Here is an 18,510-nt window from a genome sequence, read left to right on the forward strand (position 1 = left end):
CATAGGGCACAGAGAGTATTATTATTATTATTATTATTATTATTATTATTATTTAGTATTTGGTGAAAGATTAAAAAACATTATTGTGGTACTAAAAACATCTGTTCCTACCAGATCTTTGGGAAATTATCACTGAGGCAAGTAAAAAAAAAATTTGCTATATTTCTAACAAAGAGAAAATTTTAGCATATGTTTACTATTATTTCACATTTGTATGAATGAACTGTTTCTTAACTTCTCTTCTGTTTCCTCTTTCTGTCCCAATGGTTTATAGTATAAATGGAATGTGGCTTCTGTTTCTGCTTGTGTTAAACTTCACTCCAAAGCTTTACCACAGCCTCTCTGGCTTCCTTTGGGTCCCACCTAAAATACACTTTCCACAAGAAACATTTCTTGATCCCTCTTAATCTCAGTGCTTTTTCTGCCTTATTTTTCCACTAATATATCTTTTATATAGCTTGTTTGTGCATAGGTGTTTGAATGTCCCCCCCCCCCATTGGACTATAAGCTTCTTGAGAATAGGAACTGTCCTTCAATTTTCTTTGTTTTCCTACTGTTTAGCACACTACTAGATATATAGTAGATACTTAAATACTTGACTAACTTTTCCCTTCTCTTTCCTGGATTTGCTTACAAGGTTATATCTTCTTAATATCCAGTGCTATTTACTCCACCCTTCCTTCTTGCCTGCTCTTTTCCTTTTGAGAAAAGCATCAATTTCAAGCACCCTACTCCAGTCACAGCTCTTACTTCAAGTCTCAAGGCCTTTCTTGTGCTCCCAGGTGTTAGTGTTCTTCCCACCCCCAAAACTGTTTTGTATTTATATAGTAAATATATTTTAAACTTAATTTAATCTGTGTACTTCCTGTTTGTACTCAGTAGAATGTAAGCTCCTTCAGACAAGAACTGGGGTTTTTTTGTTTGTATAACTAGCATAGCACATGCACCTAGAATACAGTGGGTGCTTAATAAATGCTTCTTGAATTGAATTATCATTGAAAGGTTATATTTTCATATTCCTACTTGCTAAATATACATAATATTCCAATTTTGAAACCAAAGAACTGAATTCAGATCAAGTACTTTTTTTCCTTTTTTTTCCTTTTCCATATTGTACAGCACACATGCACACACATATAAATACACACATATTTTTCATTGAAAATGTAATAAAATCTTGCTATGATATCAGCTAGGAAAAAAAAAAAAACTTGAATGTGTCCTAGTCCCTTTAAACTTATTATCTCTCTAAGATATCATATGACAGACTCCAAGTCCTGGTAAAAAAAAAAATCACTGTAAAATTTTTCAGTGGTGTAAAAAGAAATCTGTTGTGCTTTGCCTCACTTTGAAATGTTTTTTCAATATAATTGATTGTAGTCACAGCTGCATCAAAAGTATTTCGCTAATAGGTGGGACTAAGAAATATGATGCAATGAAGTTTTTAATTGTGAAAAACTGTAGTGATCAAAGTTTCTAAATCTCTGGTTATCTAATTTTCTTAAAGAAGCTTTTCAATTAACAAGATAGAGAGGGTCACAAATTTAACAAATCTTCCATCCCCCATTTATATATAATCTCATTATTATAGACAAACCAATCACACTAATTGACTCAACTTTGCCCGGAAAATATTTTCTATATTAACATTCCATTTATAACATAGCAGATATAGACAGCCTTACTAACATCAAAATAAAATTGAAGACTATATGAATATATTACTCTAATAAATATATTTCATAATAAAAGTACTCTTATAGGAAAAAAAAAGTCTTGGAATTATGCTTCAGAGCTTTGTCCTAATATATTCTAGGACTTCTGAAGCACTTTATTATACATGGATTCTTTTTCAATGTCTTTCTAAAAAGCTCTGCAGGACACCAAATTCAAATGCAAATCAATGGTGAACTTCAACCTACTTCAAACAATCAGTATTAGCTTTACCACACACCATTCATATTTAACCCTTCCAAATCAGAGCTAACTACATCAAAATTTTCTGAATTATGGATATGATTAAATAAAATATTACTTTAGGTACAAAGAAGAAAACTTCATTAGCACTGTAATTGCATGATGCAGGCCCACCAGAATTTTTTTCAATTTTTTTCAAAAAGAGATTAAATAATGATTTTAGCAGGAATAATCATGATCTGTAGTACTTTATATGTATAGTGTTTTCACTACAACAACCTGTGATATGAGTAGTTTAAAGTCTATTATCCTCACTTTACAGGTGAGAAAATTGAGGCTCAATGAAATAAATTGGTCACTGGCAGGCTCAACTTCAGGATCAGGACTCATTCCATTATGCTATGTTGCTGCTCTATTATTAGTTGCTTAGATATAATGAGTTGGTGGACTCATTCACATTAGGCTAAGGAAATGCCAAGGGAAAACTTGCAAACAAGTATAATTCCCAGAGGTGAAATTTGGTAAGAAACTTAATTGGATGTCTAAATTATACTGTACAGGAGTGCCTGGATACAAGAAAACAGAATTCTAGTTCATAGTTCAATATTTGTCATCCTCTTTTTGTCAGATAAACAAGACAATAAAAAGCTGTGAAGGTTACATGTAATCTGTTGGACTCTATTGTGACTAAGGTAAAAATAACTAACAGCAACCCACCAGCTGTTTCCCAACAAAATAATAAACTACACTAATATAGCACTTCAAAGCTTACAAAATGCTTTCTTTAAAAACAGTTCCTTAAGTTAGCTAGTGCAAATGCTATCTACATTTGAAAAATGAAGAAAATGATTTTAAGAGAAGTTAAGGCTATTGTAAGAAAATGAGTTAATGTCAGGGGCTGGAATCAAACTTTTGCCTCCCGACTCTGGGTCCATAGAACTACATCTCTATTGCATTTGAACTCTCTATCCCACATAGCAGAAATATTCTCCCACCCTTACCATTGTCTCAAATAATCTTTCTATTCTTTTGAGTTGCAGCTCAGACACCAACTTCTGTATGAAGCCTTTTATGATCCCCCCAACTAATGGCTCCCTTCCTTCCGAAGAACTTTGTATTATATTGATGATATCTTATATATTTTGTTGTTGTTCAGTTGTTTGAGTCATGTTCTACTCTTTATGACCCCATTTGGGATTTTCTTGGCAAAGATAATGGAGAAATTTGCCGTTTCCTTCTCCAACTCATTTTACAGATGAGGAAAGTAACTTGAAAAGTAACCCAGTGTAATACAACTAGGAAGTTTTTGAGGCTGGATTTGAACTCAGGAATTCCTGACTCCAGGCCCAGTGTTCTATCCACTGTGCCATTTGCTACCCCTGATATATACATAGATATAGATGTGTGTTTGTGTGTGTGTGTGTGTGTGTGTGTGTGAGAAAGAGAGAGAGAGAGAGTCTTGTTACATCCTATTGATTGATCACACCAAACAACCTCTCAAAAGGAAGATAGGTGAACTGCTCAACCACACATCTTAGACTAAAGGTTACTGGAGATCAATAATCCCTAGAGTGCAATCATATATATGCCCCATGACCTAAGATATAGCCTTCCTTTGGGGCATCCTTAGAGGTGTGACTTGTCATACATGAAAACTTCTGCCTAGTATGTTCAATGGAGATAGACCTATCTTAAGCTTATAATTTGAAAGGTTCAATTTGCTTTAACCAAACCAACATGTATTAAGTATCTGCTGTGTGCAGACACACCTATAGATATACACGTTGTTTTATTATTTGAAGAGTAAGAGTGGGGGCAGGGAGGTGGTGCAGTGGATAGAACACCAGACCTGGAGCCAGGAAGACCTGAGTTCAAATCTGGCCTCAGACCAGACACTTGATGCTTACTAGCTGTGTGACCCTGGGCAAGTCACTTAACCCCAAGTGCCTCACACAAACAGACAAAAAAAAGTAAGAGAGACAGTCAGACAGACAGACAGAGAAGGATCCATGAAGGATATATGATACTTCTTAGGCATTTTTAAGCTCTGAAATGGCAATTTGTTTCATTTACCCTACTCATGTTCAGTTCAATTCAGGTAATTAGCTTTAAGAACCTGGAGTCAATGGTTCAAATTTCTAAATGTAGTTTTGGTATTATGGACTCTCGAATAGTGTTTGCAATACTCCAGTATGACACTAGAATAAAAAGAATAAACAGAAACACGTAAATATTCCCTTAATTTCTTTTGCGAGGAAGATATGAAAGTGAAATCAATGGACTAAAAAAAAGATCATTTTCAGATCTTCTAGATTGCATTTGAAAGTCATAGATTAACCCTATTATGAAACAGTTATGATTTGGAAGAACATTCTCTGTATTGACATGCAAAAGAACTGACTAAGTAACTCAGTTTTACAGAAATACTTAATGCAATAGCAGAAGCTCCATTAAGTAATATTAATTTCTTGCCTTTAAATTAAAAAAAAACCAAGAAGTTAAAAGTTGAAAGATTAAAATATACTATTACACAAGACTCATTATGTTGACAAAAAGTAAATTCAACACACAATGTTATGATTAGTGATTTCCATTGTTGTTTATAAGAACTTATTTATCCAACAATAATTCATTGAATACCTGATATGTGCAGGATACTGTACTATATGCTATAATAGGAATACAAAAAAGAAATACAGAATCCTCACCTTCATGAGGATTATGTCTAGTAGAACATGGTTAATTAGAACAGAGATATGCCTGCAACCCCCTTCTCTCTCATCATTTTGATTATCAGAACAATAGAATCTTACATTTTTTAGGATCAAATGAGTAATTGCTTGATTATATACAAATGGGATTTCCATTTTCTGGATTATCTATGATATATATATATAATTACATATACTAAATATGAATATAAGTTATATATATCAATTCTGATCTGTCTACCCCCTGATATTTAGCATCCTTCTGTTCTGTCCCCTCTATCAAAATAGAACGGTACTCAAACTAGTTTTATTGCTAGCCTCAGTAAAACAATTAGGAAGATGAATGTGTTATTCTTTAATAATGTAATAGACTATTTCTGATGTGGAAATTGTCCAATGTTCTAGACTATTCATTACTCTTGTTCCTTCCACCGCAGGGATATTCAACAGTAGTCCCCACAAAACACTATGAACACAACCCCTCAATGTTTGTGCTATACTCTATCATGACTTAGATTGAAATGGAATACATGTTATGGTGAATACATTTTATGAAACACTGTAAGAGTTGATGTATTAAAGACATAATCTCATTAATTGTAATGATATTAACCTATTAAACACCAAGATGATATAAAGCTCAAAGGGACCAATTCATTTACTGGGAAATAACAAAGACAACTGGAAAATAAGAGGAATCCACAAGGGATACCACAACACATCTCTGCTTGATTAATACCCAAGGGCCACTGGAAGTATTGAATCACAGTTAATTAAAGTTGTTTGGTAAAATAAGAACTAGAGATGTAGGTGCTACTGTGGAACCAACAGTAGCCAGAGTTTGCTGTTAATAATGCATACAAGTCTTTAAAATTTTGCTATATGTTAAATCCATGAAATATGCTTAAATTATCTTTTCAGTGTAGTTGAAACAGGGAGGAATACAGGTAAACTATGCTGCAACTCATGAACTCACTTAAATAATTGAACAATATGCTAATGATAGATCATCCAAAGTTATAAAAATATTTTAGTTAAAAATATTTCAATTTATTTCATATTTGACAATCATAATAGTAAGTGATAAAAAGTCAGTCATGTAGCATTTCAGGGTTTACAAAGGACTTTCCTCATGACAACCCTGTGAGATGGTATGAATGAATCCTGAATATTGTTTTTGGATCATGGGGTCATAGATTAAGAACCAGAAGGGAACTTAGTGGTTATCAAAACCAAACCCCTCATTTTGGTGATGGGGAAGCTGTTGGCCCAAAGAGATAAAACAATTTGCCCCAAATCACTCAGGTGGTAAATGACAGACCTGAGATCTGAACTTAGGTCCTGTGATATCAACTCCAACACTGTTTTTAGTAAATCATTCTAATAAATAGAACAAAAAGAAATCAACATGAAAAGAAATCAAAGCTAAGAATTTCTATATAGTCTTTAAAATAAGAAGCTCAAAGTATTTCATGAACTTTCAAATATTCATAGAAAGCATGCATGACTTCATCATATTAGTAAGAAAAATAATTTGGACAGGAAAATTTCACTTCAAATTTGCCATTGTCTCACAAGAGTCAGGACTAAAACTGACATAAAACTGGAGAAGATAAAAATTATAGACTTTTCATTTAAACAGCAATGTTCTCCATATTTGTTCTGCCTTAATAACAAAACAAATTCCTTTAAAATACCAACTCATCAAATACAACTTAATAAGCATTTATTAAGAAGCTATTAAATGGAAATTTTAAGGGCTTGGGGAGATACCTAACTCAAACAACACATGACTCTTGCCCTCATGGATCCTTTGGTTGAGTAGGAGATGGAAAAGAGTCTGTGGTAATAAAAAAAAATTCTTGGAATTTTACATTAACAAGTTCTAACTCCAAAGCCTACATGTTTCTTAAAAGAAAATCTATGTATAATTAAGATAGATTATCATTCATCCTGCCAAATGCAGTAAAGAAGCAGTGATGTGACACAATATTTGTAAATCATTTGAAGTCGAAGAACTGGACATTTCACATTTTGTATCAATGATGCAATTTTCCCTCCATTCAACTGTGAGTTTGGGTATGTGAACCAAGCCTCAACTCTTTGCTTTGTGAATTAGGTAATAAAACAGAAAAATTCAGATATCCAACATAAAAGTGTAAGAAAAACTAGATTTAGAAATATTAATTTTGTGAATGTATTTTAGTTCCAATTGCATCAACTCAAGTAGTATACTTTGATTGTAAGATTTCGTCAACAATGATTTTGGGACAATATTGAACTTTGACTAAAGATTTTGGGACTTTAGCAGGCCATCTGCTAATGTAAAAAGACTACAAGATATGAGATTAAGGATTCTCCACTTATAAAAAATAAATGAATTACTTAAACTCAGTTATGTTATTTGATGATTTATACAAAATTAACCCCAAGCACATTTCTCACAGGTTTGTTGTAAAAAATCACCATTGCAAAATGATTTAAAGTCCCAAACAAGGACAAGGAATTTTCCACATAAAGTTTCATAATTTAGTAGAATCTGCTTCAGTATGAATACTTACATGTTTAAAAATGAGTTTAAAACATTATAAATGTATAAAAGTAAAGAGGCATTCCCTTTTACTTTAAAATATTAACTTCTGGGCCCACTAGGCTATAATAACAACAAAAAAACACTTTAATACAAAGCAGTTTGCATACTTTAATTATAACTAGCTAAATATGTTAGCATTTTACTGAAAACTTCATAGAAATGCCTGTACATTTTGCACATAAGCCTAAATTTAACATTTAGCTCATGCATCAATATCCAACTTCAGAAAGAATCTCAAAGAACTTCAGCAGGGGTGGTTGTCTGTACAGTTAACAAAAGAAAAAAAAAACATCAGAAGGATTTTTAAAATGACTTTAAGATTACAGCCATCTAACTCTATCTAAACAATAGTAGAATTAGAACACAGCCTTCAAAGATGCCTTATAAATTCACCAGAATTTAACTTTAAGCTCAAATATTTCTGAAATGCTGAGAAATGGAAGCATGAACAAGAGCTGAACAGGCATCTTACAGTTATGCATTTCACACATAGAAAATAAATGTTATCCAAAGACCAAAAAGCAGAATTTTAATTACCAGGCTTGTTATAGTTTAAATTTAAGGTGTTTTTGTTTGTTTGCTTTACTCCTGTTTTATTTCCAATCATGCTCCATAATTGATCTGTTGTAACTGAATCATAAATAGGTAATGGGTAGATCTGAGTTCTACTCCTGAGGCAAACCCATCTTTCTTACCAAATAAAGCCATACATAGTAGTAAGAAACAGAGGACCCTGGTTTAATACTGTCCTTACAGCAGCCCTTGCTATTAGATGAAACTGCCAGTTCAGTGTTTTTCCTCACAGAAATTCCCTCTATACATACTCAGAACACACTGCCAAGTTACAAAAGGAACACATTTTCCATAGCAAATCCCCTAAATGGAGATAAGCTCTGTATTGAGCATGCAAAAGGTTAAACACTGCTGAAATAGCAAGACATTTTTTTCAGCCCACGCTTCCTAGTTCCATTCAATTACCAGCAGCAGCAGTGACTATAATACAACCTAACACAGTATTATTAAATCAGAACTCCCCATTTACATTTCCTACTAGCCAGGGGGAAGGCCTGACATTCACCAGTCAATAGTAGAACAAACAACCCGCAACTCTCAAACAGACATTGACCTTGGAGTAGGGAGTCCTCAAGAGGTTAAGTTTCCCAACTTTTTATTTGGATCTAATGTATTATAGCACACCCAGAAACACCCAGTCAAGTATATAAGGGATATTCCCCTCAGTTTCTTAGCTTTAAAACCTTTCAAGTGCTCACTTGCACTTTCCAGATAGGTGCTATGGATCCCAGAGCTAATATTTATCAGACAGAAGCTTGCCCACTGAAAATAAATAACATTTTAAGGTGACATTTCTTTAGAACAACTTGTTGGTTGATTCATTTAATGCTTTTTGCTAACATTTTCTTCATTGCTTACCCAAGGCAGTGCCTTTCTCATGTGCTATGGTGGAAGTGGTGTCTGATAAATATTTTCATTTAAAAAGCAAGAGGAAACATGACGATACTAACTTTACAAATGCAGAAAGCCTTGAACTTCTCAGCTTTCATTGTTTGATTAATGTCACTAGATTCTCTTACAACAGTAAAAATAATAATTTGTCTGCAGATAATAATGATGATCCCTAAATGCTGTCCTCCCCAAATGTTCCCTCTGCAATCATCCTAGACTAAGACTTATAGTTCACAACTTTATAGTTTTTTTTTTGTTATTTTAAAGCTTATGTTCTGACTGTCCTCCCCACTTAATATAGCAATTTGCATTAAAATCGTTCTACTTACCCGTTATTAACAGTAATAAAAGTCCTCAAGGAAATGTTTGTTGTTGTCGTCGCACCTAATGGTCGTGCATATATAAAACACAATTTAAAAAGGAAAAAAGCAACGGACCGTATCTGCTAGGAGGAAAAAAGAGATTAAAGCAGTTTGGTCGAAAACTATACAATTCCTGATGAAGCGCCTGAACGGGCGTCCAGGTGATGAACTGAGAAGTCTCCCAGGTCCGATACAATTTTTCCCCTTATCAAGTTGATCGGGGGTGTGCTAGTGAAAGAGGTTCCTCAAGGTGCAAGGTGTGGTAGAGGGCGTTGTCTCTGGGGCGCAGGAGCACCAGGAAGGTAGTGCGTCCAGTGGTTCAGCACCAGCAGCTCCGTGGACAGCACCAGCTCCTCTCACCTCTAGTTTGTCTCAGTCACTGAACCAAGCTGTTTCTCCCCCCTCCCTTCCATCCTAGAGCCGCTGCCACTCAAGCCTGGAGTGTCACGCCTCCTCCATCTGACGTATCTAATTTGCATACCAGCCCCCAAGAGGTGGGCGCCTCCGAGTTGACTGGGGAGCACTTTGGGTCAGCAGCTAGGGGTGGCAACTGCAGAAGCAATCTCCAGGCTTAGGGTGGGTGTGGATCTCTCTGTGGACTCTCTGTCCCACTACCATTCAGCCCTGTCCAAGTATAATGTGTTCTGTGCAGGAGCCATTGCTGCCAGGAAGGCTGCTGCTTCTTTGCACCCTGATGATCTCTGCGTGTATAGCACCAGCTCAAAGAGCTTCAATGTTTGCATCAAAAAGGAAAGAACTATAGAGGATCAGTTCCAATCAAATTTCTGCTCTTTGTCTAGCTCAGTTCTCTGCAACCCTAGTCTCCTGTTTTCTATTTTTTCCCCATTTTCTTTCCTTTTTCTTTTAGAAAAACATCCTGGAAAAGGAAGTATTTCCATCTCCTTCACTGTTCCTTCCCCCTGGCTCATTGCTCTGCTTAAGAGTTTCACTGCTGCAGAACTCTGCCTCCTGGATAGAAAGTGATTTAAGAGCTTCAAGAAAGAAAGAAAAAATACTAAAGTTTAACACTACATGTGAAATATAATGGTATGTAGACATGAACTTATTGTTGAAGGAAAAAGTATAGATCTCTCCTTTTTTCCACTTCCCCCTCTTGAATTGTGGGGTCTTGGTTTTTCCCTTCAGATTCTAGATTCTATCTGATCTCCTTGGAGATCTGCCCCCTCGTTAACCTCATGATGATCCTGAGAGTGAAATATCAAAATATTTTTTTAAGGGAGTTTACATATTTCAGAGTAAAAAAAAATTAAAATATACCAAAACCAACAACAACAACAAAATGTTTTGTTACCAATGAACTCTCACAAAATAATTAAGCATCCTCTTCTGGAGTCCTGAAGGTTATATGATATTTATTATGAATAATATACAATTGTTTTCTTAAAGAATGGTGCAGGAAAAAAGCATTTTATAATTCATGTGAAATGGGCTATGAAACAATCCCTGTGGATATTATTTTTTTTGTCCCAGTCCTGAGTTATGGGATGACTACATCAAGAAATAGACATGTCAAACTAAACTTCACAGATTACTTTGTCTTTGGTAGTAAATTCTATGAACAGACAGGACCACCATCCACCATGGAGAACCACTTCCAAAATTTTCTAAGATTAGTTAAACTTATTGTGCTATCAGGTGATAATAATAGTGGCCATTTATATAGCACTTTAAGATTTGCTAGGTGCTATTCCTGGAACATGATATCATTTGATTTCCACAATAACCCTTGTGAAGGTGCTGTTATTATAACTATTTCACAGATGAGCAAACTGAAACTCACTTCAGGTTCAATGACATGATTGTGGCTAACAAGTGTCTGAAGCAGATTTTAAACCCAGATCTTCCTAATTTCAAGGCCAGTGCTCTCCACCTGTGAGAGCACTTCACTACACCTGTCTTCACAAACAAGTCATTTCATGTTTCTAAATCTTGATTTACTCATCTCTAAGATTAAATTATTTCCAAGTTTCCTCCCAGGTACAATTTCTAGCATTCTATGATTACTAATATTAATATCAGAATATGGTTGTAGAAATATAATTATATGTATAATTTCTAAATATAATGTATTTCCAAAGCAAATATAATCATGAAAAGTTGTTCATATGCAAGCGATTTTAACAAGTTTTACAACAAACATAGAAGTTTACAACTATGTCCATTTATGTCCATGTTAAGGATAGGGACTGGGATAGAGAATGGGCATAATTTAACTGGTATCAGAAAGTCGTTCAAACAATGGAAATCAGCACCCTTTCTATAACTTATGGTTAGGAGAATCATAGGATCACTGATTTATACCTAGAGGCATGTTAAAGTTTTAGATCATTGTATAGAATACTGAGAGGTAACTAGCATAGATACGATGACTGTCACAGTGTAACAACAGCCAGCATAACAGCAGCTGGGTGGCACAGTGCCAGACTTGCAGTTAGAAAGAACTAAGTTCTAATCCAGCCCCAGATAATTACCAACAGTGTTCTCCAAGGAGAATCAATTCATCTCTGTTTGCCTCAGTTTCCTCATCAGTAAAATGGAAATAATAATAGCACTTACTTCCCAGGGTTGTTGTGAAAATCAAAGGAGACAATAATTGTAAAACACTTAGCATGTGTGGCCCATAGCAAATGCTATATAAATGTTAGCTATTGCTATAAAAACAACGTTATTATGGCACTTTACGGTTTATGAATTATATCATTTGATTTTCATTATAACACCTGACATAAGTGCTAATATATTCCTATTTTCTAGATGAGATTGAATGATTGTCCAGGATTACACAATTAATAAGTATATGAGATAAGACTCAAGCAAACTCTCAACTACACCTTCATGTGCCAGAGTCAGAAATCGAACCCATGTCTTCCTGGTTTTGAGGCCAGCTTTTCACTGAGTTATTCTTTAGTCAATGTTAAACTGAGGTTGTGGGGTTCTGTGGAATGAGTACTGGACAAGGAGTGGGAAGATTTTGGTTTTAGTCCTAGCTCTGTTAATTTCTAGTCATTTGACTGGACAAATCATATATACTACTTGTACTTTATAACCTTCTTCTACCTTGCTGTCTATGTCCAGTTTAGGAAAGTAAATGATAATTTCATTAGTTGGCTGTAAAGAATCATTGGGCTAGACCTAGGAAGATAAGATAAATTCATTGTGACCTGCCCTAGATAATGAAATTACTTATTCATGTATTGGAAATTGGTGTGAGAAAATCAAGAGAGGAAGGATGGAAAAATAATGATTTAGACTTTCTCCAGTGTCCATTTGCCAACACTGAAAGGAAATAAGGCACTGAGGGTGGTGCAATAGAGAAATGTGTTTCTCAGGTCCCCAGATACTTACACAGCATAAATAAGGCTAACTACAAAACCGCCCTACCAGAAACTAGCAAAGTTATATATACCCCCATTTCTTTTTTTTTTTATTCCAAGTATTGATACCCGAGTACCATTTCTTGTCCTTGCTGGCTAGGGAACAGAATTGGATCTTTCTTAGAAGGATCTCTCCTATCTCCTGTTAATACAATATCCATATTCTTCAAATCCCACCATCAAAACTATTAAAATGTGTCACATTTTTGTGTCACATTTCCTCCAATCCTTTTTTTTTGTTTGCCAAGGCACCTGATAGTTCACCTATTAACAAATGAATGTATTTTAATGGGAAGAGACTAGTAGTTTGTCTATATTTCTTTTCTAAATTAGTAAGTGGACTTTGACCCTGTGATCAAATTAGCTTTCAGATTTCAGTGAGTTATTCTTTAGTAATGTTAAAGTGAGGTATATGGTTCTATGGAATGAGAACTGGACAGGATTGAGAAAAAATGGTATTAACCCTAGCTCTTCCACTTCCCAACCATTTGACTGATCAAATCAAGTAAACTCTTTGTACGTTATAGTCTTCATCTATAAAATGACCAGTTTTACACAATTCATTCCTAATATTTCCTCCCACTCTAAATTTCTATTCTATGCTACTTTAGTATTTCTGTCTAACATATCCTAAAACTTCAATTTAATTTAATTTAATAATCATTTATGAATTACCTTCACTATTCAAGACACAGGATTTTTAGATTCATGTTAATTTTCTAATTTATAATTTAGGTGGATTATAGAGGCTTTGATCAAATGGATCAATGGAAACATGTAGCAAAAGGATTTTAAATTTGACCTTAGATTTTATTAGTATAAGCAACTCCTGGGTGAAAAAAGTCTCTCTAACAGTATAGATCAATACCTTCTCTGCAACTGAGGGCCTTAGAGAACTGTTTAGGACACTGAGATCAGTGATTAATCTAGGGTCACACAGCTAGTATATATCAGAGGCAGGACCTGAACCCCAGTTTTTCAATTTTGGAGGCCAGTGCCCTAAGCACATTATGATGGTTGGCAAGATACATAGTAAGCTAAATACTCAAGCAGAATTCTTTTTAAATAAGTTTTGATGATCAAATACTAACTTAGTTCACATCCATTGGACTTAGCAGGCATTGAGACAGCTGTTATTGGATTCTGTTTGAACACCCAAATAAATTAAATTTGAACATTTTCTGACATTTAAAATATGGCAAGTAAAACCAGGCCATTTACCCTTTTAATAGACACCTGCTCTCATGCCATGCAGCATAAATACACATTTCATTACTTTGAAAGATCCATGATGTCATTAAGCAGGGCAACACCAACAACCATCAGTTGCCGTAAATTAGAGGTCAGCAATTTAGTCAGCATAGTTTTGTTAAAAAAAAAAATCTTACTTGATGGACCAGATTTGTCCTGTGGGACATAGTTTGCTAACTTCTTTCTATGACCAAATTATTCATCACCTCTGGTCATTGGGCAGGGGGAGGGAAATCAATGTCCCTCATCTTACACAGGTTGGTTCTTGGATGCAATTCTATTGATGTGTCCATACTTAAAACCTTTCCACTTTACTTAGAAAAATGCATAGGCTTGTGCTATACTGGCATTGCTTTTGAGAACTCAGGATGACCTCCACACCATGAATAGGTTTTAGAGTAGAATTTTAGGGGAGATATCATATTACCACCTCAGATCTAAACATCTATTTTTATATGAAGGTGCTAGAGCACTTTAATATGACTTCTATTTTAAACAAACCAAAGTTATGCAAAATATCTCCCCACCCCAATCTGTCATGTCAATATCATTAGAGAACCATTTCCTTGGGAATTTAAAGGGTTTTTGATCATTATTGTTTCCTATTAATTTAAATAAATACCATTGGACTTCAAATCTTACTATCTATGTGATCTTAGGCAAGTCACTCAGTTGTTTGTTTTCTTTTTTTTTTTGAGTCAGTTTCCTTTTTGGTGAAATGACTAGCTCATGGTTATCAGAATCAAAGGGGAAAATATATATGGAAGTTTAATGAACATTATAAAGTTATATTAAACAATTTTGTTATTAATCTTTTCATCATTATTATGTTTAAGTGAAATATGCCAGGTAGATATAATACCTTTATCTTTATCATCTGGTAATAGTTAATGACAAATTGAAAAAAAAAAGCTAGATAAACAGGACCCTATATAGACTTCTGAAAAACAAGTAGAGTGAGTTAGTGACCCAAGATGGAAAAAAAAGTCTTACTAGGACAGAGACAGAGTTGGAGAGGTAGCAAATAAACCAAATTATTCTCTTCATGGTGTTTCCTGGGGAATAACAATGATTTTGGAGTAAAATTATAAATTTGCAATGTAGTCGTATAGAGTTTGTCCAATAGAACATGTATTTGGAACAAAAAGCACAGACAATAAGCTAAGTCTACATTTGAAAAGGGAGAGAAGAGCAAATTGTGCTGTTTTCAGGAAATTATCTTTTCAATATTAACAACTTGTTGGTGCTGCTATGTGGTAGTGAATCATGGAACATTACTACCTCCAAAGAATAAGAAATGTAAGGGGCATAGTAAATGTGAGGTAGCTGAAACACAAGTCCAACAGAATGTCTCAAGAAATTTATATGACAGGAAAAGGTGAGTTGATCATGTGACAAGAATAAGCAATAAATGTTGGTGTTGCGTTAGTACGCTTTTGATGTTGGTAGAAAATGAGAAATGTTTATGATACATTGAGTGCCCTTTTCCACATGTGGTAGACCTTTTGAGAGAATATAGACAAGAATTGAATAGGATCATCAGTCATCAACTGTTATTTTGTTAGAGGGAACTCCTGGAATGATGAGATCACAGATACATTTCAGTAAAAATGATAAATGTAACATTCTCATTAACACATACACACATACATATTAATGTGTATTAATTGAAAATTCCAACACAATCTAAGCCTTCAAATAAGAATGTGGATGGAAGCTTTGTTTATTGATCTGGAGTTGGTAAATTTCCAATTCAAAATTCGCCAAAAATAGCAACTAAGAGGCTCAAGGAAAATCTCTTTAATCTGAAATTACAATGTCCACTTAAGCCTTTTTAAGTGAGATAATTAACTTCTACACACAGCTCTTTGTGCAGTTCTGCTGTGTATGTGTATATAAATGTGTATATACAGATGTGGAGACATTTATCTGTCAGTTGTGTCTCTATTTTATTATCTCTCTCTAAATATATATTTTGGACTGCAGTTGGGGCATCTAATTTCCCTGGCTCTTTTAAAATTATAATTATTTTAACATATGTGTGGCACATTAATACTATAAATATTTTAAAGATAATAACTGTATACTTTGTTAATTTTTCTTTCTGAATCAATTATAAAAATGTTAACAGCTAATTAAGAAAATACTTATTTTTAAAACCAAAGCTTTAGAGCACTGTCTAGTTCTTAGGTCATTTTCCTTATTTCTAAGTTTGTATATTATAATAAAGTAGAGGAGAGTGAAAAGCTCATGGGAAAAATGAATCAAGCTTGCTTTAATTAGTTTAATTATGCAATAGATTGCATAATCATCACAATATAGAGTTATTTCTGAGCTCAAGTCCAATGAATTCCTATCATCCTGCAATAGGAAAATTACCCTGATTACCTGTTCTTTATTCTAGTATGGACTTGCATTTTATAGAGAAGGTATCCTCATTTAGCAATAAGTTGTTAGGCATAAAGAATTGTTGGAACAGAATTTCACACCCCAGTTTCTTCTGGCTGTTTGATTTGGACATTATTTGTCAGTATACTATCAAATGTTCAGTGTATTACAGTACCCTTACCAAGTTATTTTTTAATTGTACTTTCTTTCTTTTCTTTCTTCCTTCCCCTCTCTTTTGTGAAAAAATATATTTGTCATTAGAAAGTAGTTTTCCATCTAAAATATGGACTTTTAATTTTAAAATTTTAATAGTTTAAAACTACACTAAGACTTTTGAGACACCATATGCATGTCAAAAGTAAGAATTAATACAAGCCTTCCTCACTCCAAATTGGCACTTTTTCTAAAATGTTTACAAGTGGTAAACTCAAAGAACTATTGCATATTGAGTTGAAGTGATACTATTTCAAAAAAGAGTTCACTGGAATACAAGTTTAATTAATGTTATCTAACTATGGAATTCTGGGAAATCTCAGATAATGACTGACAACCTGACATTGGATTTTAATGAATGGAGTTCCTCTTTTAATTCAAAGACTATGGGACCACCATGAATATCAAAAGAAGAGATGAAAACAGTGATAGGACATTCAGATGTCAATTGTATAAGCTAATCAAAAGGTAAATTATGAATATACATGGTCATTGTGGAAAGTATATGGATGTAGTTTTGCTATTCATATCTAGGAGCATGAATTGCAATAATTTCTCAGTTAATCATTTTAAGTATCATCTTAAAAAGTAAAGGAAAATTACTTTAAATATTACAGTGATTGAAAATGAACTTTACAAAGATGCCACTTGCCAGGGATCATGGTATAAAGGAAAGAGCACTGATTTGGGAATTAGAGAACCAGGGTTTTAATTCTATTTCTGCTATTACTAGTATTATCTGGGTGACTTTGGGAAAGTCATTTAATCTCAAAGAAATTTAATTTCTTCTGTAAAGTGTTGGGCTAACAGAGCCCTATGTTTCCTTCCAGCTCTACATATGTGATGCCAAGATGCAGTTTATATTATCTACTTTCTTAGTTTTCATTCTCTTTGATCAGATTCCCAGATATCATAAATCATAGATCAGCCACTTCTCAGAAATGATCTTTCTTTCCTCGGAGTGATAGCATACCAGTATTCTCAGTGCAACTATATTTGGGCTCTGAAAGTTTATAACATGGTAGAAAAAAACTTTTTTTTTCCTCCTGGTCAGAATGGAATCAACTTTCAAAAGGAGTTAGAATCACCCAATGTTTCTGTACAATAAACTCTCAGACTTGGATGTTCAGTTGTATTTTTAAAATTGGTATAAATTAATATGGCAAATAATGACAATCCTTATGATGAAAGTGTAATGAGATGAGAATTTTAAATTGTTGTCAGGTCTCCAGGTGGCTTTACAACTTGAGATAATATATTTATGAGCATGACAGAAATTGGCATACATATAGAAGGGAAATATTTTAGTCCTTAGCTAGAGAATCATGCCTTGTAAAGTAAAAGTTGGGAAAGCTGAATATAGATTTATCTTACTATGTTTATATAGTAAATACATTTCAGTAACCTCATTCATATGAACAAACTTATCCACTGGCTTGTAAATCTTAAAATAGAGACCTCTGATTAAAAAAAAAACAAACTTTAACAATGCATTCATGGCCTTTCCTCCAAGATGGCACCAAGGGCGAAGAAGGAAGTGGTGGTCCCCCCCAAGACAGAAGCTAAGTCCAAGGCCTTGAAGGTCAAAGTGTTGAAGGGTGTTCATAGCCACAAAAAGAAGATCCAAATGTCCCCCACCTTCTGGCGACCCAAGACACTAAGACTTCGATGGCAGCCCAAATACTCTCGGAAAAGTGCCCCTTGGAGGAACAAGCTTGACCACTATGCCATCATTAAGTTTCCCTTGACCATTGAGTCCACCATTAAGAAGATTGAGGACAACAATGCCCTGGTCTTCTGTGTGGACATCAAGGCCAACAAACATCAGATCAAGCAGGTGGTCAAGAAGCTCTATGACATCGATGTGGCCGAAGTCAACATGCTGACCCGAACTGATGGAGAGAAGGCCTATGTCCAACTTGCTCCAGACTACGATGCTTTAGATGTCACCAAGAAAATTGGAATCATCTAAACTGTGTCCAGCTATCCCTTTCTACCTACAATAAAAAGTTTTCCAGTATAAAAAAAAATATTGCATTCATGGTTAAAAGCTATGTCACAGAACAGGATAGAATTTTCAGGAAAGCCAGAAAAATACAAGCAACTCAAGAGATTTATGTCACCTCTTTAAAAGATTGGAATTGGTTTTTGATTATTAAATTAATATTATAATGCTATTGAGTTCATATCACCTTATTGATGTTTCATTAATATTC

General features: G+C 34.3%; 1 pseudogene; it reads left to right on the forward strand.

Annotated features, from left to right (window-relative positions):
- The first annotated feature begins 17,807 nt into the window (after positions 1-17,807).
- Positions 17,808-18,266, forward strand: LOC114046462 (annotated as a pseudogene).
- Positions 18,267-18,510: the final 244 nt, after the last annotated feature.

Source organism: Vombatus ursinus, unplaced genomic scaffold (genome assembly GCF_900497805.2).
Source record: "Vombatus ursinus unplaced genomic scaffold, bare-nosed wombat genome assembly UNPS02014784.1, whole genome shotgun sequence".
Lineage (NCBI taxonomy): Eukaryota > Metazoa > Chordata > Mammalia > Diprotodontia > Vombatidae > Vombatus > Vombatus ursinus.